The sequence below is a fragment of the Peromyscus maniculatus genome, chromosome 2 (assembly GCF_049852395.1).
Source record: "Peromyscus maniculatus bairdii isolate BWxNUB_F1_BW_parent chromosome 2, HU_Pman_BW_mat_3.1, whole genome shotgun sequence".
Taxonomy (NCBI): domain Eukaryota; kingdom Metazoa; phylum Chordata; class Mammalia; order Rodentia; family Cricetidae; genus Peromyscus; species Peromyscus maniculatus.
Genome location: NC_134853.1, coordinates 118,108,869 through 118,133,480, shown reverse-complemented (window position 1 = coordinate 118,133,480; position 24,612 = coordinate 118,108,869). Strand labels below are relative to the sequence as shown.

The 24,612-nt window shown below is 43.4% G+C and overlaps 1 long non-coding RNA gene across 4 annotated transcripts in view; it reads left to right on the top strand.

The window, feature by feature from the left end:
- LOC107400839 (uncharacterized) overlaps positions 1-24,612 on the top strand; it is a 214,642-nt gene that overhangs the window by 158,659 nt on the left and 31,371 nt on the right. The window contains exon 4 of one of the 4 annotated variants that reach the window (XR_013049231.1): positions 7,495-13,823. The exons of the other annotated variants lie outside the window; for them this stretch is intronic. This is a non-coding gene — a long non-coding RNA (uncharacterized LOC107400839). Of the gene's footprint in view, positions 1-7,494; positions 13,824-24,612 lie in introns of those variants that run through there. 4 annotated transcript variants of the gene reach the window in all.

The window sequence follows — 24,612 nt, the reverse complement described above, 5'->3', positions numbered from 1 at the left end:
ACTCATCCTTTTCATTTTACCCACCTCTATAAGATAGCATTCTTCTAGACATCCACCGTCAACACAATGCACACTTCTAATTGCCTTCACAGGGCTATGCCTTTGATTTCATGGGACTGTCTATTGGAAGTCTGGTGTTTCCTTTCTTTGACTAGATGGCAGGGCTCCAGAGAGCTGAACTATTGGTGATGGGATGAAATTGCTGCATATCTGGACTAGGCACATGGGTAAAGTAAAAGATTTAATTTTTGGATATGGTAAGACCAACCTGCCTGTTATAGCATTGTTAGTAGTCTCAGGCTATAGAGAACCCAATGACTCACTGCTCAAGCTAGTCTGGGATACACATATTTTTAAACCTGTGTTGATATAGGAAACAAGGACTCAGAGAGGAAAGAAGTGCTTGGGTATGGCAGTCTGTATTATAAGTGGTCATGGCTGGTAGAATGCAGTTTGGGAGGTCTAAAGCTGAATTTTATTACTGTTGTGAATTTTTCTCCTTATCTTAAGATGCCTCTGTTGTATATCAGACAGCTTCTCTGATATGAGAACTATCATGGTGTATTCTTTGCAATATGGTTTGTTTTGCCTTTCTGAGAATGATGCCTAATTAGTGAAGTCAGATTATTGCAAACATTTTGTTACACCTCTAAGCAGAGCTTTATATTCTGGCTTCACTCTTGTGTCATACTACCAGTGTGTGTGTGTGTGTGTGTGTGTGTGTGTGTGTGTGTGTGTGTGTGTGTCGTTTGGGGTCACAAGGGCTCTCCAGATTCCTGGGTCATGTGAGGCAAAAAAGAAGCCATTGCTATATGCCCTTGCCATGGGTTCTGCTTATTCATTTTACCCTAAGTAACAGAGAACAAAGCTCAATTCATCAGAATGTTCTGGTGCCTGGAGTCCCAGTGTAGCTCCCAGTTTTAATCACTTGCACATAGTTAAGTGGAGACAGTTAAAATGTTCTAATTACTGAAGTGGCGGGTCCCGTGACACCTGTAAGACATTCAGTGCAGTTCAGGAAGTAATGCTTCCTTTCCAGTTTACATCACCATTTAATCGAATTATTCCTTCCAGTTTAGCTTTTACATATTCCATCAAAGAAGAGATTGCTCATTTCCTCGAGAAACTGTATCCGTCCCCCGTAATACCGTTTTCCCCCCTCTTGTGGTAATCTGAGATTTTGTAACTCTCTCTCCCTACTGTATTCTCTGGTTAATGTATAAACTTGGAATAAGTTTCTTGACAGAGAAGTCAAGAGGGTCTCTCACCTGAGGGATTAGCATTTACATTTCAGGAATTTGAGAGCTCACAGAGGCCTTTCACATTACCAGCATTAAGTCTCTTGTTTTCTGGTGGAAGAAACTGAGGCCCAAACGGGGGAGAAGCGGGGGGGGGGGGGGGGGGGTAGTTGGTGGCTCCTGAGTTCTTCCCATGCTCCTGCTATGTACAAGATTCAGGAAGCCTGAGTGGGTGAAGTAGGCAAAGCCCCTGCCCTCAAGGAACTTGTGTCCAGAGGAGAAAACAGAAATTATTAGAATAGAAAGATTTCAGTGTTTTCAACTTTGCAAAAGAAGTACAACTGCCTCCCCAAGTAACAATGCAAAAAATGAGTTATAAGATATGAACACATTTTACATTGTCACAAGGGTGGTTTGAAAGACAATGGCCTCCAAATAAAGTGGCACTGTTAGGAAGGGTGGCCTTGTTGAAGCAGGCATGGTCTTGTTGGAGGAAGTCTGTCACTGTGCGGGAAGGCTTTAAGGTCTCTTTTGCTCAAGCTTCACTTTGTGTAACACTCAGACCACACCACTTCTTGTTGCCTGCAAGAGATAGGACTCTCAGCTACCTCACCAGCACCATGCCTGCCTGCACACTGCCATGTCCCACCATGATGATAATGGACTGAATCTTTGAAACTGTAAGCTGCCACCTCAGTTAAATGCTTTCCTTTATAAGAGTTGCCATGGTCATGATGCCTCTTCACAGCAATAGAAACCCTCACTAAGACAAGTGGTGAAAGAATATTCTAGGTGAAGGGAATGAGGATCTGGCTATAGCAATGAAGAGATTCCTAAACACTCAGAGTGAGAAAAAATGCAGATGAAGCAGCTAAGGAGGTAGTTGGGCTACTCCATGAAGCTGTCGGTGTGTGTGTGTGTGTGTGTGTGTGTGTGTGTGTGTGTGTGTGTGTGTGTGTGTGTGTGTGTATGTGTGTGGGGTGTGTGGGGTGTGTGGTGGTGGTGGTGGTGGTGGTGAAGTGGCTCAGTGGGTGGTAATAACACTTGCTGATCTTCCAGAGATGGGGATTTTTATTGCCAGCACCCACATGGTGGGTATAACCCAATGGTTCTAAACCTGGGGGTTGAGACCTCTTTGGGGGTTGCATATCAGATATCCTGCATATCAGATATTTACATTACAATTCATAAGAGTAGCAAAATTATAGTTATGAATTAGTAACAAAGTAATCTTATGGTTGTGGGTCACCACAACATGAGGAACCATATTAAAGGGTCACAGCATTAGGAAGGTTGAGAATCACTGGTGTAACCACTTCCAACTCCAGTCCCAGGGGTTTTGACAGCCTCTTCTGGCCCCCTCGGGTACTGCACATGTTTAGTCCACAGACAAACACACAAGTGAAACACCCATACACATAAAAACAAATAATTAAAAAAATGTAAAAGGGAATATCTGCCAGGATCATGGGGATCCCATCAACCCTCTACATCTGCTTTTCAGCCATTCTTACTCTATTCCTTCCTAGGAGGCTGGTCTATATGCCTTCTGGACAGTGCTTTCTTCCCCACCATGGTAGGATTTGGCCAATAGGAGGCCATAAGGGAGACCAGAGGATGTGAGGAGAAAGGCCCTGTTGCCTGCCACCCACCAGCTTGTGGCTTGGCAGAATGGTGAATTGTGTGTGTGTTTGCCGGGGTGGGGGCTACATTTCTGCTTAGAAGCATGTCCTAAGAGCCTCATTTGCCTGGCCTTTCAGGCTCAGAGGCGATAATTCCCTTTTCTGTCATTTCAGATTACTTCACTTCTCTTGTGGGTCTCACCAGACCCTACCTACTCCTCTGTAGATAATTCCTCATTGTATTCTCTTAGTTATTCCATCTGAGATTTTTCTCTCTCCTTCAGGGGTCTTTACTTTGAAGGTTGTGCCATAGAGAAGGTCCTCCTCAGCAGTAGTGGGCATCAGTGCATCTTGCTGAGGGGGATCAGAAGTAGTCCAGGGACCATCTGAAGTTCTAATAAATGCACATGACAAAAAGCAACCAAACAGAAGACAAGACAACCATAGTAGCTCTCAAAGCCTGCTAAAACATCCACCTCAGAGACTCTACAGCTATTTAATGGAAGTACTTACTGAAGAAGGACTTCCCTCCATACATTCTCAACCTACTTTCTCCCTTTGACTCCTAGCCATGAAGGGTCAAAAAGTAGGATAAATAATCACAGCACACAGTGGAGATGGATGAAGAGAGACATATGCAAGAGTCAGACATGGCCAATGTATAGAGGCAGGCTAACTGCCTACAGCAGCCAACACAGAAGGCAAAAGTATTGATTGATATTGGTCACTAAGTTTAGTCATTGACTAAGATCCATCCGGAGACTTACAGGATTGCATAGATTTTTTCTATCCAGATGGTAGAGAATTGTGTTAACCACCCCCTCCCAAGCAGATTTATAGGCATTGGGGAAGCAGAACACCTCAAAATGTTTTTTGGAGTCTTTCTCACCAGTTTCATGATTTTAGGATATGCTGCAAATTAAAACTCTGTTGTATTTTTTAGTTACCTGTGCTATTGTTGAACTTACTTAGCCACGAAGTGTTTATTGGGGACTAATTCCAATGTAACTCTTGCTCCTTTCAATGTACTTTGAAAACTTACGCTTTGATATCTTTGATATCAAAGGTGCAAATAAGTTAAATATGAATGTATTTTCCCCTAGAAGGAAAATAGCTTATCACAGCCCCACTACAATGAGATTTAGTCTACCAGTTGAGTTGTAAATAAATGTTGATGGTCAAGATCAGGAAACTATAAAAACCATTATATGAGGATACCTTGTATGCCTGACTTGTTATACAAGTGACACATCATACTTTGCATTCCTTTAACAAGCTGTGGAATTCCATAGCCTGTGCAGGGTCACCTACCAGAATCATCACAATAAAATAATAAAAAAGAAAGCTGGGAAGAAAGAAAACACCAAGTAAAAACTGGTTAGAAAGTGGCTTTGGAATTCATCTTTGTCCAGTGATGATCAGCAGAGAAAGTAGGAATTCTTAAATCCTTCATGGAGAGACCCTTGAATATCTGTCCTTCATATTCTTTTCAATAAGGTCTCAAATTTTGAAGCATGTGATTGTCACTGTAGCAACTCAGAGAAAGGATGCTCCCAGAATATTTGCTGAATGCATGGCTTTGACTACACCTTCATTTCTGAGAAGAGGACACAGGCCTTCTTCCTTATTCTGCTTTGTTCTATGCCCAAATTTCCATAGGCTTTTGGGTCATCCATTACAACTATCTATGGGCAAGAGTTATAACTGTTACTGTGTGGATAAGAAGGATGGGACCCAGATGAGTCATTTGGCTGGTTGTGCCTGTTTTTGGCTTTGTTGGGCTGTGACACACATACATATAGACAATAACCTTAAACACTGAAGGGACTGGGGTTTTCCTAAGGACACAGAATGTGAGAGACCCTGGAGCCTTCCTAGAGACTGTGGAATGTGAGAGACCCTGGAGCCTTCCTAGAGACCATGGAATGTGAGAGACCCTGGAGCCTTTCTAGAGATTGTGGAATGTGAGAGACTCTGGAGCCTTCCTAGAGATGGTGATATGTAAGAGACCATGCTGTTTCCTGAGGCAGGAGATTTAACAAGGATCCTCTGGGGCTCCATGGGAAGGTCACTTCCAGCTCTCTCTAGGCTCACTGATTTCCCTGATTGTACTACTTTCCCTATTCACTCTGTTTTAGATACTTCCTGAATGCTTTTTGACTACTCAGGGATGCTTTAGCACACTCTACCACTTGTTGTCCCCTCTCTCCTCCAGATACACATGTCTGATCGCTCAGCTTTCTCAGCCTCTTAAACAGGAGCCAATATGGCATAGTTAACCTGTCAGTCAACTTACCTAATGACCCCATTTAAAACTGAGACCCTCCCCTTACCTGGTTTTTCTTTATCTTGAACCCCATTGCTCCTTAACAATCAGAAGAATTCCCAGCATAGAGAAGGTCCTCAACAGGCACAGTGAATTGACTTAAATATTCAAGCAGCCTCCATTTTAGTGCGATTTCCCATAACTGCTCAATCTTCTGCCATACCTGGCCCTAAGTGGGCTTTCTGCTCTTACAGCTGCTCTTTCCAGCTAGCTAGTTTGAGGTTAGACAGAAGGTTGGCTCTCCTAGACATAGTGAAAATGATACGAAGGGCTATGTATTTTGAAGGTATTTACAACTTACCCTAACTCCTCTTCATATCTCTATAATTCCAAATATGGCTGATACAAACAAAGAAAAAATAGTTCATTTGGCCTTCAATGTTGAGTTAAATCAAGTTTAGTTTTCATCTGTCTTATGATTCAGTTGGCTTCTGGAGGAAGAACATTTGGGTCTGCAACCTTCTTCTAACATATTTTCTAGGTGTCTTTGCTAATTGACTGTACCTCTCTGTGGGATCTCAGTAGGAAAGAAAGAGAAGAAGTCTTTGCTTTCCAGAATTGCAATGGGACCCAGCTAGGGTAAGACATATACTTTGGATGTGCCCAGAGTTAAGTGTTGGTTCTTTCCTGCTATCTCATTTGGTCAGTATATTGGTATCTCTGCATTTGAGCTTTGTGGAAAAAGATACAGCTTTCCTTACCCTTGACTGTCCATGACTACTCTAGACCCAGGGCTGGACTCAGTAATGTTGAGCTAGGTTTGTATCTGTATAGCTCAGTGAGGCAAGGAGACAACCATGCCTAGTGATGCCAGTTTCCTAAAAACACTGTGCCCTGGCCAGCCCAGCTGGGCCCCAGGCATCACTCTGGTCGCTGGCATTCTCTGGTAGCAACATCCCAGCCTGTTGGCTGGAGAGAAGATCACACTCTGCTCTTGCCAAGGCTGCTGATGCCTTCCCTGCCCAGTGACACAGGAGCCCATGGCTTGACAGAGATAATTTTCTTGTCACCAGGTCTGAACTAGTCATGGGAAGTCGTCTTCAAACTGGTGTTCTGAAACTGGGCCAAATCCTCAAGCCTGAGTTCCTGGGCTAGAGAGCTGGCATTCCCTAAAACATACCACTCTAAGAAAAAGAAAAATCTTAATACAACTTGCCAGGGAGTTTGGTGTCACTCTTTCTTTCTTTCTTTCTCTTTCTCTCTCTCTCTCTCTCTCTCTCTCTCTCTCTCTCTCTCTCTCTCTCTCTCTCTCTCTTTCTTTCTTTCTTTCTTTCTTTCTTTCTTTCTTTCTGTGTGTATCTGGATGTATGCAGGAAGCCTCAGAATCTCTTGCAGAAACAGGATTAAAAAAAAAAAGGAAGAAGGAAAGAAAAGGTAAGCCCCTCCCTCTCCAGGGAGACATTAGAGGAATAGTGAAGCCGGAGGGAAGTTTGAATGCCAAGAAAGCCTGTTCTAAGCCAGTCAGAGAGAACAGCCAGGGTGGGCACTGGTGGGCAGCTGCGAGCTGCTGGCTCTGTCTATTCAAAACCACTCTGGCAGAGAGGAAATGATCTTTCTTTTATCACTTTTTTTTTTAGAAAAGGGAAGTAAAAAAATACAAAAGATGCAGAAACATACTGATGTCACCGAGAGGGGAGACCCAGGTCACAACCAACAGTGGGTGTCAAGGATCTCCTGCCCCACAGCCACAGCTCAGCTCTCAAAGGCAGGCCTAGACAATAATCAGATGCCAAGCCATGTGAAGTGCCCAGAGGCGACTCCAAAACACCCAGCCCACCAGCAGGTGAAGGCTGCCAAGGAGCCAGATGCTGCAGCTTTAAAAATATCTTCCGCTGCTTGGCATCTGCAATCACGGCTGCTGTCTCTCCTCCAGGAAGGAGTGGCCAGGCTGGGCCAGCCGGGCAGGCGGCAGCAGTGCGCTTTGCTAGGCGGAACCCAGCGCCCCAGAGTGCCTCTGGCCAGGCTGCCCATTTGGCCTTGTTAAATCACCCCCAGCATATGGTGAGAGACATCTGCCCAGGATCTGGACCTCACAGACGGGGTGAGGAGGCTGGGACCAGCTTTCTGGGGCTGAGTGTCCATGCTGACTTCCCACAGGGAGCCAGGAGGCATTTCCAGGACTTGGGTCTCCTTTGGACAGAGCTAAACTCAGAAAAAGAAGGAACTTTCTGGGTCAAGCCACAATCAATCTAGTTTTCCGTGACACCTGCTAACTTAGCTGTTAAATGCAGTAAAATCTATGCCTCGTGATTTGATGTGGGGATGGGGTAATTCATTCACATGATTGTGTCTGCCTCTTGTGTTCTAGGTGAAGGAGCCTCAGCTTTCCCGTGATAAAATTCAAAGATCTCACCAACAAGTTGAGGTTTCAGGAGTTCTCAGAGATCAAGGTAGCACGATTCCTGCTAACTGGCTGGCACTGATGGAATTCATCTACCTAGGAATTGTGTCCCTGTGATGCACTGAGATGTTGTCTCCCTTCAAACTGCCTGACAGAACTATGGCTTTGTGGCATATTTCTTCTTGGAGACCAGTAGGGAGTTAATAAGCTGTTTATGATGGGAGCCAGAGCCTTCCTTAGAAAATTTCCCTTTGTCTCTCTGGACCATTTTGTCCTATCCAAAACTTTGGGTCCAAATGGCAAAACTGTAGTTTCTTCTTTCTTTTTAGTCTACAGAAAGCACTCTGTTGATTTATTTTGTGCTCCCCCCATTTAAGAAGTCCATTGGTCAACTCTTTCGGTGAGGCACCAACCCAAAACTGAAGGTGGGGAGAACTCTGTTTCCTAAGTGATTTAAAGTAGAGAAACTCACAGATGTGTTTACAGACATGGCCCTGTACTCTGCAAGAGCTGGAACAACCTTTCTTCATCCTTGCAGAAGCCACAGTGCATCCTTGCAGTATGCAGCATCTTTCCCAGATTGCATCTGAAGATCTTCTTTTATAGTGACAACAGTGTTCTGCAAGCCAGTGGAGGTTTGTGATGTTTGTGGCTACATCTGCAACCTTTATTCTCACCTGTCACTCATCCGAATGACCCAGAGCTAACTTAGAGCCCCATTGCTTCCAGGTCCCGCTCTAGCTGTGGGACAAATGGCTGAGATATATCAAGCAGTATCTTCCATCTTCTGGCCACAGTTTTGTTTTAAGAATAGACCATAACATCTGGACAAATCCAAATGGAATGAATCTTTGATGAATCAGCTGGGAAAGATGAAATGTTTCTCAGAGAGGAATAATGAAGCTACTCAGGAGGAATCCAAGGAAGGCAGCATGGAGAGCCTAGATTACTATGATTTCTGGATCAGCCTTGACTAAAGATAAGTCTGTTGCTCTTAGGCACAGTTTTCATTGTTTTATTTAAACACAAAGGAAATGTATTTACTTTTTTGCTGTAAAGCCTGGCATTAGGACAAATGGCTCCAGCAGCCACCTGGGCTGCTCTTTTTATGTTGGCCTTGAGGTTCTTGGAGGAACCATTGGGAGCAATCTCAGTACAGTAAAATTAGTTACATATTAGCAGCAGTTCCTGCTCAATGACATTGTGGACCAGAAACTCCCAGAAGCCATTTGGGAGGAATATGCTTTCTTATTTTGTTGCTTTTATCAACAACATTGGGCACCAATGTCTAGTCTTTGAATTGCTCCCAATCTCTGATGTCAATACCTCCAGGTTCCTGCTGGCTCACTTAATTTTGACATATTCATATGACTGATACTGGAGCAACTTCCCTGTCTTCTGTTCTAAGATCTTGGCCTCTATAAGAGATGGAGAGTAGGTTTGATAGCAAGTAGAAGGTGGCAAAGCTGGGAAGAGCTCCAATCCAGTATTCTGTAGTGTTTAGTAAGCCTATTTGACTCGTGTTTTCTATATTTAGCAACTGAAAATGTCCATGTACACTCAGAAAAGTCTGAAGAAGTTGTATACACATGGCCTGGCTTTAACTTTAGACTGTTAACAAAGACTTAAAAGTAGTCTTTTTTATTGTTTCTTTTTGTTTTACCACATATGGCAGGGCTATCAAAGCTTGGGTAGGACTAAAAATTTATTAAACCATAATTTTCATCAAATTTTTAATGTATGAAAACACCAATAAGCCACAAAGGACCAACAATCCCACAGTCCATGCATTTTTTCAATGATAAAGAAATAAGTTATATCTGTACCCATGTTTTACATTTCTTTAACAGGCCACTAGCTGAGAAGATGGCAGCTCTACAAAATGGTCTTTGTAGAAGTCAGATCTTGGAGCTGAAGTTGTGCAAGTGACCTGTAGGTCCCACGGAGATAATCAAGCAAATATCCCATTGGTTGCTCCCTAGCCTGTCATGCTGCATAGGCCAGTCGAGGCCCTTGTGAACTTATGACAGGCTGAACTTAAGGACATGAATCCTTACTATAAACAGCTTTGTCTAAGTTTTGAGCTACTTATATGTCAGCTTATGATTGTCTGTCTGTCATCAAGAAGCACAGAGAGCTGGCCTAACAATTTGTCATGGGTTCACCAGTGAAATTGAAATATCTTACTCTCCCATTTTCAGAGTTCTGGACTGTATGTAGTAAATGAAGAGTATCTTGAGATCGTAATTCAGGCCGTTAACGAAAATCAAAGAAAAAGTCCACAGAGACTACCACCTTCACTCCTTACCAAGGCAGTCAAAATTTGTGGGAGGCTGGGAATTAAAAAAATATTGAAATAAAACAACACAAAGGAATATCATCTGTAACCCAACATGAAATGCTGCAGTTATTCAGAATAAATTCATTTCTGTTCATCTTTGAGCATGAGAAAGTATTATTAGTTCTAAGAGATCAACTAACATTTATTTTTAATCAGTAAAACTAAAATATGTACATTCATTCCATGATAGCCAAAAACAAGTTGACAACATGCTACTTAAAGAGTTCTTCCAGCACTAACAAATACAGTCCACGCCTCCCTTTGGGCTGGCTTTACCTCAGTGTGGTGGCTATGACAAAGAGGAGGAAAACGACAGGTGACATTGCCCATTGCTCATTTGGAGATCACAAAGCATCATTCAAGGACAAGTGTGCTTCCAGTCTTGAACTTGAACTGTCCGTTTTCTGCTTTCTCTCCATGCTCATTATGCGGTTTCTCTCTGGGCCCCCATGGACTGGTAGTAGCACCCTGCTACACGATTTTGATGTATTTTGAATTATTACTTCACATACTTGCATCTGTTCCTGGACCATGTACTTCTCAACAGTGAAAAGAATGAAAACTGCCATTTGAAAGGGAATCGCTTGTGTCAGTCTTAAATAAAAGAAGTAGATAAAGTGGGTGAAAGGCATGCTTTTTTGTATGTATGCCTTACGGTAATGATAAAAGATTCTTCCAGAATCACAACCTTGCAGAGTGTCCACAACCTTATATAAAGACCACTTTGACAGGGACAGCTACCCAGGAACTTTCTATTCAACCTCAGACTTTGGTTAATCAATTGCCGATGGCAACTATTTCACACTATCTGCCAGAGTTCTCCTTGTTTTGCCTTTAAAAACTTCCCTTTTCTTCCAATGCTGATATACCCATGGCTTCCAATCACTGCAACCTCAAAGCATAAAGTTCTGTCACCCCTGTTACAGTGCGGCTTTGCCTTTTCCAAAGAAATACCATGATTCTTTGGAGAATTTATCTGTTTTCTTGTTTTTTAGATTGACAGAACAGATGATGGCTTGCTCATTTTTGTATTTTCAGTTCTTAAACTGGTGCAGAATTTTTGCTTGATAAGTGTTTTGTTGGGAGCCAATAGAAAAATTGAATTGGTTGATTTTTTTCCCCATCAGCTCAGCACATGGCTTCCCCATCAGTAATATTCATTAAGTAACATCATATGGTGTTATTATTGAGGAATATTTATTAAGCAACGATTTTGTTTATAAAATTTGGCAAGGCACCACTGTCTTTGACATCCACCCCCGTCACCCAGTCCTTCCAAGATCCAAGTTCATGGACAGACTAACTTTTCGTGGGTCTGTTTTAAGAGATATAACTAATAACTCATACCAGCACACCCACAACCCTTCCTACTTAAGAGGTTTCCTCCTGCACACTCATCATAAAGTGTGTGTCATACTCCTGAGGGTCTCTTCCCATTGAATCCTTGCTGGAAGGAATGGAGTTTAGAAATGCCAGCTCCTTGATGTTCCTTACTCTTGCCTGCGCATCATGGTTTAGTTATAAACATGCTTTATTCCTTTTTATCCTTTCCGTGCTGGAGATTGAACCTAGGCCCTTGCACATACTAGGCAAAAAAAAAAAAAAAAAAAAAAAAAAAAAATCATTCAGCAAGCTAAAACCTAAAACTCCTGCATGATTTAATTTTCCTTGAAGGAAGATTTTGTGTTTAATTATTTTTGTCTATTAGAGCTTCAGAGTATATAGTAAATGATGGGAAAGTGTTAGGCCAAAGAACAATGTTTATGTCCTCAATGGCTCCTACCTCTGACCTAAACAACTCACATGCTCATCCTTTTCAAGATAAGAGCAGATTCACTTGTCCAAAGGAAACAAAAGCAGGAATTTTCTGTTTTTCATTGGCTCAGACATATTAGGGATCTTAAGTTCCTGTGCAAGGTACTTGGTATTCATTCACTAGCTTTTGTTCTATGACCCAACACCCACATTAGGCAAGATGTGTAAAGGTCTTGTTAGAGGCCTGGCTCGTCCGAAGGCCGATTTAATAGTCATTATCATTATGGTTGTGGGTTTACTGATAAATGATAGGGAAAAAAAAAACCTTAGAAAATAAAAAATTAACTGGGCATAGTGGCACGTGTCTTTAATCCCCAAGCACTTGGGAGGCAGAGGCAGGCAGATCTCTGTGAGTTTGAGACCAGCCTGGTCTATAGATTGAGTTCTAGGACAGCCAGGACTGTTACAGAGAGAAGAAACCCAGTTCCAAAACATCGGTCCAAAAATAAATAAAATAAAATAAAATAAAAATTAAAAGGAATTTGAGTTGAATTGAGTTATATGTAGTTGTCTTGTGGTTGCTTAACCAGATTCTCCCAATGGAGAACCCCCAGAAGGGAGGTTCTGTGTTACTCCTCTCCACATCTTTAGTATTCAAGAAAATACTTGGTATTGAAAAGGTTTGAAGATATAACCATTTGCCAGTGTTGATGATGGCAAAAACCATAGCATATTGTTATGGTTTAGATATGAAATAATGTCCCGAAAAAGGGTTGTGTCTCCAGCTAGTGGTAACTGAACTGAGAGGTGAATGGATCATGAAGGTACAAAGTTCAGCAATGGATTAACCCGTGAGCAGGTTTCTAGCTCAAGAGGCTATTAGGAGTTGGGGTTTAGTAGGAAGATGTAGGTTGCTAAGGATACGCCTTTGAAGGATATCTTGTCCCTGCCCCCTTCCTCTCTTTTTCGGCTTCCTGCCACAGTGAAATGAGCAGCTTTTTCCTCCATGCATGCTGCCAGCATCCTGTGATGTTTCTGCCCTGCTATGGCTCAGGATGAATCGAACCCAAATCAGTCTTTCTTCCCTTGAGTTATTTTCTCATGTATTTTGTTATAAAAGACACCAGCTAACATATAAAATGAGTGCTCATGAGGTGACAAATAGTCTCAGATCCCTTATAACTTATGAGCTGTCTTAGACCCCACAATGTCCTTTTGAGAAATGAGCCCATCTTCTGTGCTATGGCAGAGGCCTTGTAGTTAACAGTGGTTCCATAGGTAGGAGTAGGCAGAGCCACCGTTAAGAGGCAGGTCTTTTCACTTCCATATTTACCCTCTTGAACCATTGCTCTGTGTGTGTGTGTGTGTGTGTGTGTGTGTATGCTGACGTTGCTTCGCTGCCAGAAGGCCAGTGTTGTATTTCAAGCCCCAGGATAGGGAGCAGAGGTAGAAGAGGGAGGAGCAGAGGAGGAAGTCAGACCATCCAGACTAGGGGTGGCCAGAAGCAAACTGATGACTACAAAAAGAATTTGTGCTGGTGGCCAGAGGGGTGAGCCCAATGTCCAGTCCCTGGTGCTGAATACGTCTCTGCACCCCAGGCTACCAGTGTTTCCCCGGGAGGTTTTCTAACAGGCCATGACCACTGCCAGTATCAGCCTACTGCAAGGCAAGCCAGAGCTGTAACAGCAGTGCTAATGGGAACTTGGCCCCTCCCCAAGCCGGCATGGAAAGCGGCTGCTGCCTCCTGTAAAAATCCTTGGTCCGGGCCATTTTTTCCACAAAGCAAAATTCACCACCCCAAAGACGCGCCATCGCCTGTTCCCGGTGCCAAACTCTAGGAAAATCAAGTTGTGCGACTCTCTCCCCTGCCTGGGTGAAATGACAGATAGCAAAAGAGCCTTCAGTTTCCTCTACCCCAAAAAAGTCTGCCAGAGATATAAATATTTAAAAACAGGAGCTCGGCGGAGAGAGTTAGCTTTCACTGTTCTGCCTTGGCAAGCGCTCATCCACCCACTCGATATCATTTGACTCCGTGTAATGGAATGGCAGGTCTGGGTCGCACATCCTAACTTCTGACACCCGAGTGGGAAAAAAAAAATGACTGTGAACTCCTTTTGTCGCCTGAAGCAGACCTGGACCCTGGATGTGAACGCCAGGCTGAGCGGAGCTATGAGAGGAGAGCCTGTGCTTGCTTTTTTTTTTTTTTTTTTTTTTTTTCCCTTCTTGCTGTTTCTTTATTTTTATCTCGTGCTAAAAAGTCCTCCCTGATTTCTGCCCGGTAGTACGACACAATTGCCTTGGCACTGGGTTTTTTAACTTATTTTTATTTCTTATTTGCTCCTGACTCCTCTTAGCTCAGCCTGGACAAGCCAGGGACAGGTTTGTAAATGTGGAGAGTCCTCTTTCCTTTGTTTCCTTTGTGTGGCCCTCCTCCAAACAGTGTTTCCAGGAGAGAATTTGATGTTACGAATTCTCTTTTTTCCTACAGAGAAGTAGATACTAACCCTGTGATAGGTTTGACTATCACAGATGACCTTCGTAATATAGGCCTTCATCACAGATGACCTTCACAATCTAGGCCTCCATAATTTTAGGTGGATTAGAGGAAACTAATGAGGATTTTGAAACGGGCTTTGGACTAAAACGCTCAACATGCAAATCTACCGAAAACCCAGATAATTTGAAAGCACAAATACTCCAGTCCCCAGACCTCCCTTTCCTCTGTCTCTTAATTCATCTCTGCATGTTCCCCCACCTCTTTCTCTCCCTCCCTCCCTCCTTCCTTCCCTCCCTCTCTCTTTCTTCCTTCCCTAAATTGCTTGATCCTCAGAGTCCCTTTTAACATGGTGTAGGACGCAGAAGAGTTAATAGGCGAAGGGGGAGGAACCCACTTGTTTTAAGCTGGGAGCCTGTCACCTTTTCTTGGCAATTACACTGCTAATGGCTGGGGCCCAAGCAAAGTGGCAAAGAATATCTCTTCTCACGTTCCCAACTCACAGTGCATTCCCAAATACCAGATGGTGTTTTTGGAATCCATTTCACTATGTTTGATATGACAATACTTTTGTATAATGTTAAATTATATATAACTATTGCAAATAGCTGAGATCAGAACAACCAAGAAACGGAAAATTAGCCCCAAGAAGGAAAGATAGAAACTAAAGACTGTAGATTTCCATTTGCCCCCTTTGTGCCCTAGCCTCTTCGGATTTTCTTTTAATCTGAGGGGGATTGGCAGGAGGGGTTGGGGCATGCGGAGAACTGGGTAACAGCCTGGAGGAACACAGGGGTGGGACTGGGAGGAGCAAAAAGTAGTGCGGCTGTGTTTTGCAGTGAAATGACATCGTACTGGGATCCTCTCTCTGCTAGAGTTCAGTGGATAGCAGGAAAAAGTTGCCAGACGCTTTGAGAACAGCGTCATCTTCTTTCAATGGCCAAAATCTCAAAATAAGCCAAAGAAGATTCATAAAGCTCATGAAGGGCCCTCTCTGGAATTCTTAGGTTTTTTTTTTTTTTTTTCTTTGTTAAGGGACAAGTGGAGGAATTGGTGGAGCTGGAAACCTCTCTCACTCAGAGAGACACAGTGTGTGTGTGTGTGTGTGTGTGTGTGTGTGTGTGTGTGTGTGTGTGTGTGTCTGTGTGTATTGTGTGAGTATGTGAGTGTGTGTGTGTGTGTCTGTGTGTATTGTGTGAGTATGTGTGTGTATTGTGTGAGTATGTGAGTGTGTGTGTGTGTGTGTGTGTGTGTGTGTGTGTGTGTGTGTGTAGAACAAACAACAATAAGACAAATACCGATTTCAAACAACACAAAGGAATCCAGCAGAAATAGGCAGAGGTTTCTCCTTGTTTAGGGGCACAGGGACGCAACAATTTCCTTTCTAAACAGTAAAAAGAACTGGACTCTTGCAATAAAACCATCTCAAAGAATCCACCCTTGAAACACAGAAATAACACCCATCGAGTGATATAGTTCTACCCCAGCTGGCCAAATGGGGTAAACGCATCGCCTTAATTTTAATTTTCTGGCTATTTGACAATGGACAACCTCTGGTCTTCTTTCCCCAACCTTCCAACAGGCCTTATCTCCACACTGCAGGACTTACTGACTTCAGCCCAGAGCGAATGCATTACAGCCAAGTGATAAATTGCTTAAAGTTATTCTTAAAAAATGAAAATGCTGGAAATCTCTGAAGCTGCCTTTTGAATGGAGGGTGGGCAGGACAATTTCCAAGCCGCATATATTAGAGATTCTTTCAGCACACTGATTCCTCCTTCATCAGTCACATTACCAGCCTTCAGAGCCCATCTCCAGAACCAAGGGCTCACCCTATTTATGCCACTTGGCTTTCCATGGCAGACCAGGTGTTTTTTTCCTTCCCTCTCTCCACCACGAGTCCCTGTTCCATGCAGTCCCTTTCCACAACAACTACCTCCTCCCTCACACTCCCATCCTACCATATAGCCTCCACCCTCTGCTCCTCAGAAAGCTACCCCCAGCTCCAGTGACTACTACATAATTAACAATAACTTGTAGCAATGCAATTTAAGAGCCCCCTTTGAATGGGCGCCGATGGCAGAATGTATAGGCCATCTTTCTTTGTCATCTGAGAAAAGCGGCCCCATGTAGAGCTGCTGGTCGCCGAGTGACGCTTGGTGGTCGGCACCAGACACAGTACCAGCTGCATTGGCAGGTAGCCGAAGTGCAAGGAGATATCTGCCAGACTATGCTATACAGAGGGAGCCGTGCCAGAGAGAAAGGGACCTTTGCATGCCGTGACCCTTGACCCCCAAGTCAGCATGGATCCCATAGTCCTCCCTTCCAGACAATTGCATCTTTCATTCCTCCACAAACTGGGACTAGAAAGGGACTGTTTGTGGTGGAGTCAGTCAGCTTATAAGTTCCCAGCAATTGGGTCATTGTGTTTTTCTCCCATTTTTTTTTTCTTCAAAAAGTAACATCCCTCTGTACCCGAATCTGGAGGTAGGAATAGGTAAGTAATTAAACCAGGGAAAATTAGGTAAGCAAAACAGCAGCCTCACTGCCAACTGGTGTGGGGCAGGGATTCAGGGAAAGTGAAAGGGGCTTAGATAATGACCAGATGGCATTTAGAAAGTCAATGGACAGTGGGCTCTCACCTGATAGGGCAGCCTCCCATCAGAGGACCAGCAGAACGCGCTGAGAGGCATTGCCAGCACGCTCAGCACTGCTCTGTAAGACATCCTTCATCCCACCAGCGAGGCTTTTGTTTGCTCAACTGGGATGAATGAGAAATTAAAAGCGAGTGTTTGAATATGTCCTCAAAAGTTTACTTTTGTTCTTTCAACAACACAAGTGGTCTTTGGAAAACAGATTTTATTTTGTGTTTTAAAGCCATTCTGTATCAGGGAGTGTGAAAAGAACCCCAAAGGCTCAAGCGAGGACCACCTCAGAGTCACAGTAGCCTTTCTGAACCAGTGGACAAGGAATAGGATGTCTGCATTTCATACCTAACCAGCTGCATACCACGGGGCACCTAGGAAACACTCCTGCAGTGGATGGGGTGAAAAGAACCTGACTTTAGGATCCTGTATCTTTACTTCTTTCTAGAAAAATAAAATGTGGTGTATGTGTAGGTGGACTCTACCCACTTCTTCCAGAGCAGAGGCATTTCTGGAACAATCTTTTTATCTGTGTCCATATCAAAGGAACAGTTTTTGGAAGTAGAGAAAGAACAGATACCTGATGGGCAGCCTGGAGGACCACACCTGACTCCAGGCCGCCATGTACAGCCGTCTGTTCTTTATTTTCACTCTGTATGAAACTAATGGAATTTGCAGTTGATTAACCTCGAATCTGGAGAAGTGATCCAGTCTGAGACTGCAGCTGGCAGAGCCCAGGCTCCTTGTCCTTCTGAACTGAGTCGTAGCAACAAGTGTTCCTCCTCAGAGGCGCAGGTCCAGAGAAATGAGTCTGAGAGAGAGAGAGAGCTTCCCCCGAGTCTGGGGCAGCTGGCAGGAATGGAAGCAGGCTGAGTTAGCTTCTGAGTCTAAAAATAAGATGCTGGTGTTGGGATGACAAATTATATCAAGAACCCAGAAGCTTCTCAGGGAAACAGAAGTCCTTTATATGTGGATTCTGTGCTGGAAGGTGGTGTGTGTGTGTGTGTGTGTGTGTGTGTGTGTGTGTGTGTGTGTGTGTGTGTGTGTGTGTGTGTAGATCCCTTCTTACATACAGGCCGTGTGATTGTGCAAGCTCCTGAAGCTCTCTGTACTTCACAGGCCTCATCTGCCAACTGGGAAGGATCAGAAGAACTGAGGGAGTGAGTATAAAGAAGTCTCAATGGATTAGGATTTGTAAAGTAGTTAAGTGCGGTGCTTAGCCTACTGTAAACTCAAGCATTTCTTCCCTTAAAAGGACACAGATTTATTTCCAGGAAATTGTGCAACTATGTATCTGTCTTACTCAAACTGCGTTAGGAGAAATCAGTTCTTTCTTCAGCTGCTTAGCCCCATCGCAGAGAGCAATAGCAGGGGCGCCTTGGAATTCTGTTTGGCTACACAGTGGAAGATGCAAGGCAGAGGATTGTTCCCCATTGTTCTGCGTGTGATGGTAAAGGTTGCTGTTTGATTTTCTGAGGGGAGTCTACCACATATGGTATATTTAGTGCATGAAATGTGGCAGTTGGATTCCTGTGTTGTTTTTTTTTAATTGTCATGTAAACAAATAATTCCAAACATATTTCTTCTCTTTGTAGATTTGTTTCTATTTTGCAAATTGTTTCAGGCATCAATAAACAGGATTGTACAAGTGTGCACACAACTGTAGAGCCCATTTAACGCAGCAAGCACTTCTCACACATTCATTTACTCAACACTGCTACTTTCAAGTCATGTCAACATCACTCCATTTCTGCCTCATGACTAATACAGTGTTATTTAAACCCATTTCGTGTCTTACACCCAGGGAACTCTCCTAACCTTTGTGATGTGTACCACCTGGTGCCTATCTAAAGTCAAAATAAGAAAGAGGGCTTCTTTCCTAATGAAACTTCTTCCCTGGCACTCTCGGGACTGGAGTCCTTGGCCAGAGTTTACAGGGGAAGATCAGTAAAGGGAAAGCTCATTCTACCAAAAGAGCAGGAACTGAAATACACAGCACCGATTAGGAGGCTTTTGGTGAGAGGCATATGGGCATCCAAGGGGGCGATGCTTTCATCTTTTACATCAAGGAAAGTGAAAAAGAATTTTTCACTTGTAAAACAGCACTCCGCCACTTTCAAAATATCCTCCCTAACCTGGATCGCTAATACCATGGATGAACGGTGTGACAGTGGCTGAAGCCTCTTACTAGCCATGTTTTATAACAGAAAGAGAATCTACTGCTTTGTGAAATTTGTAAACATGAAAGCACTCGAATGGAGGCAGATAGGAAGACAATACCCGTATTCACTCACTTTTCTTGAGCTAAAAAGAGGCGAGTGATAGCAACATATGCTCTAAATGTGACCCATGCAGTTTAGCTTAAAGGCAAAATAAGATAAAAGTCGGTGCTGCACACAGGGCTTAAACGGAAGCATACGTATCTGTGCACTTCCTTTCCTTCCCCATGTGTTGCCCTGGGGTAGGTGGGATCACACTGAACCTCACACCTTCCACTCTAGGGTCTTGAGCCCTGGACCAGCCTGAGAGCGCTGGAGCGCAGGGATATTGCTGCCTCACAAGCAAGGATGTAATGTCTCCTCTTCTATTTGAATGAACTCAAGTCACTGGGGAGACAGGGGAGTACTCTTTTTAAAATTTCAGTGATGATGCTAATGGAGTGTAGCTAGTCAAGGTGACCTTATGCAATGATAACATTCTTAAAGGAGTTGATTCCTTTTCATAGAACTTGAGGTTGTTTTCTGAATACATGCCAGAAAACAAACAAACAAACAAACAAACAAAAACAAAACAAAACAAGACAAAACAAACTGGTTGAATCTAAGAGTGATGATCCCAAACTTTTTTCCTCATGTCTTTTTTGGGTAGAGCTTAGAACACTAGCAAAGGAAGAGACGCAACCCAAGGAAATGAATTCCTGAACTGCATGTTTTTATAAGCAAGAGTAAGGTTTGGGCAGCCGAGAGCTGAAACTGATGAGTATTTTCCTCTCGGCTCTCAACTCTTGGTCTGTGGTTGTAGCAGTAGACTTGCCCAAGGGGAGGGTGTTTCCTGTAGCAATTCCCAAAGCAAAGTTGCAAAGATGCTAAGATGGATGAAGCACATGTGCTTGGAAACCTGTGGTCCAAGCCTGTATGCGGGCTTCCCTGGGAGAACATACTTCTAATGTTAGAAAGCATGGAATTCCTGTTCTCAGGCCTTCTATTTATTACAGTGGTCTTGTATGATCTGGTGCACAGGATCCTTGGGAGAAAACAATTTTGTAATCGTCAAAGCCATATTAGTCTTTAGGTCAATGCACAAGAGAGAAACCTTTATTTTGCTGAAATCATGTTTGTAAACACTGTGCCTATAGATCAGATGATTGTTATATTCCCAAAGAGATCCAGCATGGTGTGAAAAAGACAAAGGCCAGGAGTTTAAGGAACTTCCTCAGAGTCACACAGGTAACGTTTTGGGACACTAAGGATATCTGTCTATGCAATCAATTCTCTTTTGAAAAACTTAGTTATATAATTAAAAAAAATTGACACAGAGTTTCCCTATATAATCCAAGCTAGCCACAGACTGTCTGTACTTTTGCCTACACTCTCCTGTTCTGGGATCACAGGCCTATGTCTAAGAGCAAATCAAGCCCCTTAATGTTCTAATCATTGCTTACACTGCCCTGAGACAGTACTGTTTCTGTGGATTATGATGTTCTAATTAAAATAAGAAGAGAACGAGGTATCCAGCCACAAGAAAGCCTTGTCTTTGCTCTTCTGGATGAATAGAAATATCCCATTCCATGTGAAATAAGCCCCCAAAGCAGTGATTCTCAACGTGTGGGTCATGACCCCCTTGGGAGTCCCATATCAGATATCTTGAATATCAGATATTTACATTATGATTCACAACACTAGCAAAATTACAGTTATGAAGTAGCAACAAAATACTTTTATGGTTGGGGGTCACCACAACTTAAGGATCTGTATTAAAGGCACACAGCATTAGCAAGGTTGAGAACCACTACCTTAAAGGCCAAGGGATAATGCTGTCATTACCTAACTCCCATTAGCTGACAGTTGCCTGTCACATGCAAACATACAATAAAAGTTTATTTGATGATTTAATAAAGTAAATGAATCTTCTTTGAAAACATCCACCCTTCAACAGATTTGTTTTCCCAGGCATGGAGCCACTCTCCCATTCTTTCTAGTCTGTATGTTATCATGGCATTCAAACTTATCACTGCAACAGACTGTATAAAGTCTGATTACATTCATGGTCAGTGGGGCTTGGTGATAAGAGACACAGGGAAGTTGTGCCAGTAACAGCTCGAAGGGAATTCAAGAGGGACTCCATGAAGGGAATTCTGCAGAAGAGGCCAAGTCCCGTCTTAAGCACAGGAAGGATGCTCAACATCACTGACCTTTAGGGAAATGCAAATAGCCCGGGGGTAAGATACCCACCAAATCCACCAGCTTAGCCGTAAACATGGAGAGACAAATAGTGGAGTATGGTGCATTGGGCCAAATCTGGAGGATCTGGAGTCCTTCCACATTACTGGTGGGAGTGTTAAGTGGTGTAGCCACTGCGGGGAAAAAGTGTGGTAGTTTCTCAAAAATCCAAATACGGAATCACCGTCGACTCCAGCAATTCCACTTATGTAACCACAAGAGTTAAAAGTAGGGATGTGGACAGATCTCTGCACAACATGCTCACCTCTGTACTCACAACAGCGGAAGGGACAAACCATCCACATAGCCACCAATGGATAAATAGATTGTCCACCTATGGCCTGTACCTGTGGATGAGCTGTTACTGATCTTCAAGGAGAGTGGGACTCTTGACAAGTGCTACAGCATGATGCTTCATGAGCCAAAAAGCAAGAGACAGACAAATACTTATGATTAAACTTACATGAGACACTGAGCACATCAGACATACCTCCAGGAAGTCGAGTGGGGGTTAGTGGGTGCTGGGGCCGTGGTAGGGAGGATTGCTTTTTAATAGATGTAGAATTTAAAGTGAAAAACTTTTGGTGGTGAGGGTTACAAAATAGTGTGAATGTATTTAATACCACGGCATTATATACTCATAAAAGGGTGAGATAGTAATTTTTATTTTTTCTATCCTGTCTATCTATCTATCTATCTATCTATCTATCTATCTATCTATCTATCTATCTATCTATCTATCTACCTATCTATCTATCTATCTTAACACACACACACACACACACATACACACACACACACACACACACACACACACACACGCGTGCGTGCACGCACACCAGGAAATCCACAAAACCCAAACCAACCAAACAAAACAAAACCCTTTCTACCTTTAGAGGCAATTGGAAGGAGGCTAGAAGTGTGAAAATGACTATAGGCTTGAGATGAGATTAATCTCTTGAGACACCAACAGATTCTCAGTGCCCACCTTCATAGCAAAAGTGTGCTGGGTGAGGGTGCTGACGGCCCGCTGGCACTCTCCCAGGGATGGGGAAGTGCATGGCAGCTGCCCAGCCCCTAGGGCATGGTGTTCCTGAGCTTGTCAGTGAGTCAACCATCTGGCACCCAGGGCTCAGGGTTCCCAATCTCTGCCTTGAATACTTTTTGAATTTGAGTGAATCTGGGAGTTGGTGGTCCCCAGATCTCTCCTACAAAGCTGGTTCTCCTTCATCATTGCTTTTGGGTTTTTACACGAATCTAGCACTAAACAAAGAAATGTCTTTTGTCACATTAAGAATGTCTTAAAAGGCATTCCTTTTAGATACATTGTTTCCAGTAACAGTGGGAGCATTACTAAAGGCCATCCAAGTCAGATGCCTACTGCTTGTTGAAGACAGAAAGTTCCTTTTACATAAGTGACACTTGTGGAGATTGTTTTGATACCTAGGAAACCTTGCAGAGATGAATAGCCAAAGGGTAGAAGTGAATTTTAGTTGTGTTGAAACTGCTCATCATTCCTTAAGCTCAGGGCCTGTGCCTTGTTTCCCACATGGCCTTGATACCTGTCTTTCCAAAGCTCAGAATGTGATTGGTTTCTAGAAGATCTTTCTGGATGACTCCATGAATATACCCCAAATTTTCTATTACTTGCTTATAGTCCTGTGGGAAAGAGATGGCGGCTGGAATTCTTTCTGATTTCCATGACAGAACCTTCATATAAACAGCAGTTTTTCCTGTGAAATTCTGTCTGGGAATTCTGTCCACCTGTGAGGTTAAATACATCGGAGACAATAAGCCCCTTGCTTGGTGGGCTCAATGCCTTGGGGATCCTAGAAGGGGACATTGTTAGTCTTCATCAGGAAGCTGGCAGGGAAAGGGTGCTCTTACCCACCCTCCTGTCATCTCTGAACCCATCCTGTAGGAGCTCTCTGCCACTCCAGTGCCTGCCACCCTTTCCTGTCCTTGTCAGGTGGCCCTGCACTCCTACATTCAGTTCAGACTTTTATCACATGGCTTTCTGTTGCTATCTTATCAGGCAACCCCACTCCAGTTCCATCCTTCCAGGCTCCCCTTCTCCCTCCCCACCTCCACCCTCATTCACATGGCCTCTCGCCTGCCTGCCTGCCTGCCTGCCTCTCCTCCCATTCCCTTCTCTATCACAGTCTGCTCTGTTTCCTATTAGGGGAGTGTGCATTTTAAATGTCTCAGCAGCGGCTGTTCCTGTGGCTATGGTGCCTCTGCTGCAACCCCCTCCCTGCCCTTTCCCAAGTCAGACACTAGAGCAGGAGCATCGGTTTACAGTTGCTGGCCAGATACCAGATGTTCTGGGTGGAAGCAAATTGTCATAGAAAATGTTTGTCATTTCAGATAAAGATCAATGCTCAAAGTGGTAAGGATGGAAAAGAAGAAAAAGGAGCTACAGTTTTCATTGTTGTTGTCATAATTAATAACAGTCTCGGGCTGCCCCCTCTCCCTTTGCCCCTTATCCGGTTAGAAATGGTTATAAACTATTTTCCCTCTTGAAGCATCCCCAGCCGGCAGTTTTTTTTATCACACCATACTAACATGGCTGGAAAGGGATTTAAGTGGATAACAGAAAAAGGTGACAGGTAATACAGATGCAGTACTCCTTGTCTGAATGAATGCTTGGAAAGGAAAGAGCTTTGGACTGGAACATTTTGGATTTTGTGATATGTATACACACGCACGAACAGTTTCTTGGGGATGAGGTGCTAGACTAAACAGAAAATATATTTATGTTTATTAAACACATGGCTTATGTAATGGTTTTAATACTTTTATGGGTGATGTGATATTTTATGACATAGAATTCTGTTGGCTCTCAAAAAGTTTTGGACTTTGGAACATTTTGCCTTCCCAGAATAAGGACGTGTAGACTGAATCTCTGGAAAAAATTCTTTTTTAGCATAGGTACTGTAGACTATTAGGATTGAAATCCAGGGCAATGCCAACATAGTCCAGCTTAACCTCTTTACCTGGGGATGATGTATCGAGAGTGGAGTTCTTCAGCTGGCTCAAGATGCTACAGCATGACCGGGAGTATTGTTTACTAGGAAATCCTTCCGTCCCAAGGTCCATATGCCTTCAAACAAAGGCATGCTCAGTCCTATCACAGCAATCCCCAAGTCCCTGGTATTAACTTCTGTCTTAGGATTTTTATTGCTGTGAAGAGACACCATGACCATGACAACTCTTATAAGGAAAACATTTAACTAGGTTGGCTTGCTTGCAGTTTCAGAGATTCAGTCCATTATTATCATGGTGGGGAGCATGGCAGCATGCAGGTAGACATGGTGCTGGCTACATCTTGATCAGAAGGCAACAGGAAGTAGCTGTGTCACTGAATGAAAGCAAAAGAGACCTCAAAGCCTGCCTCCACAGTGACACACT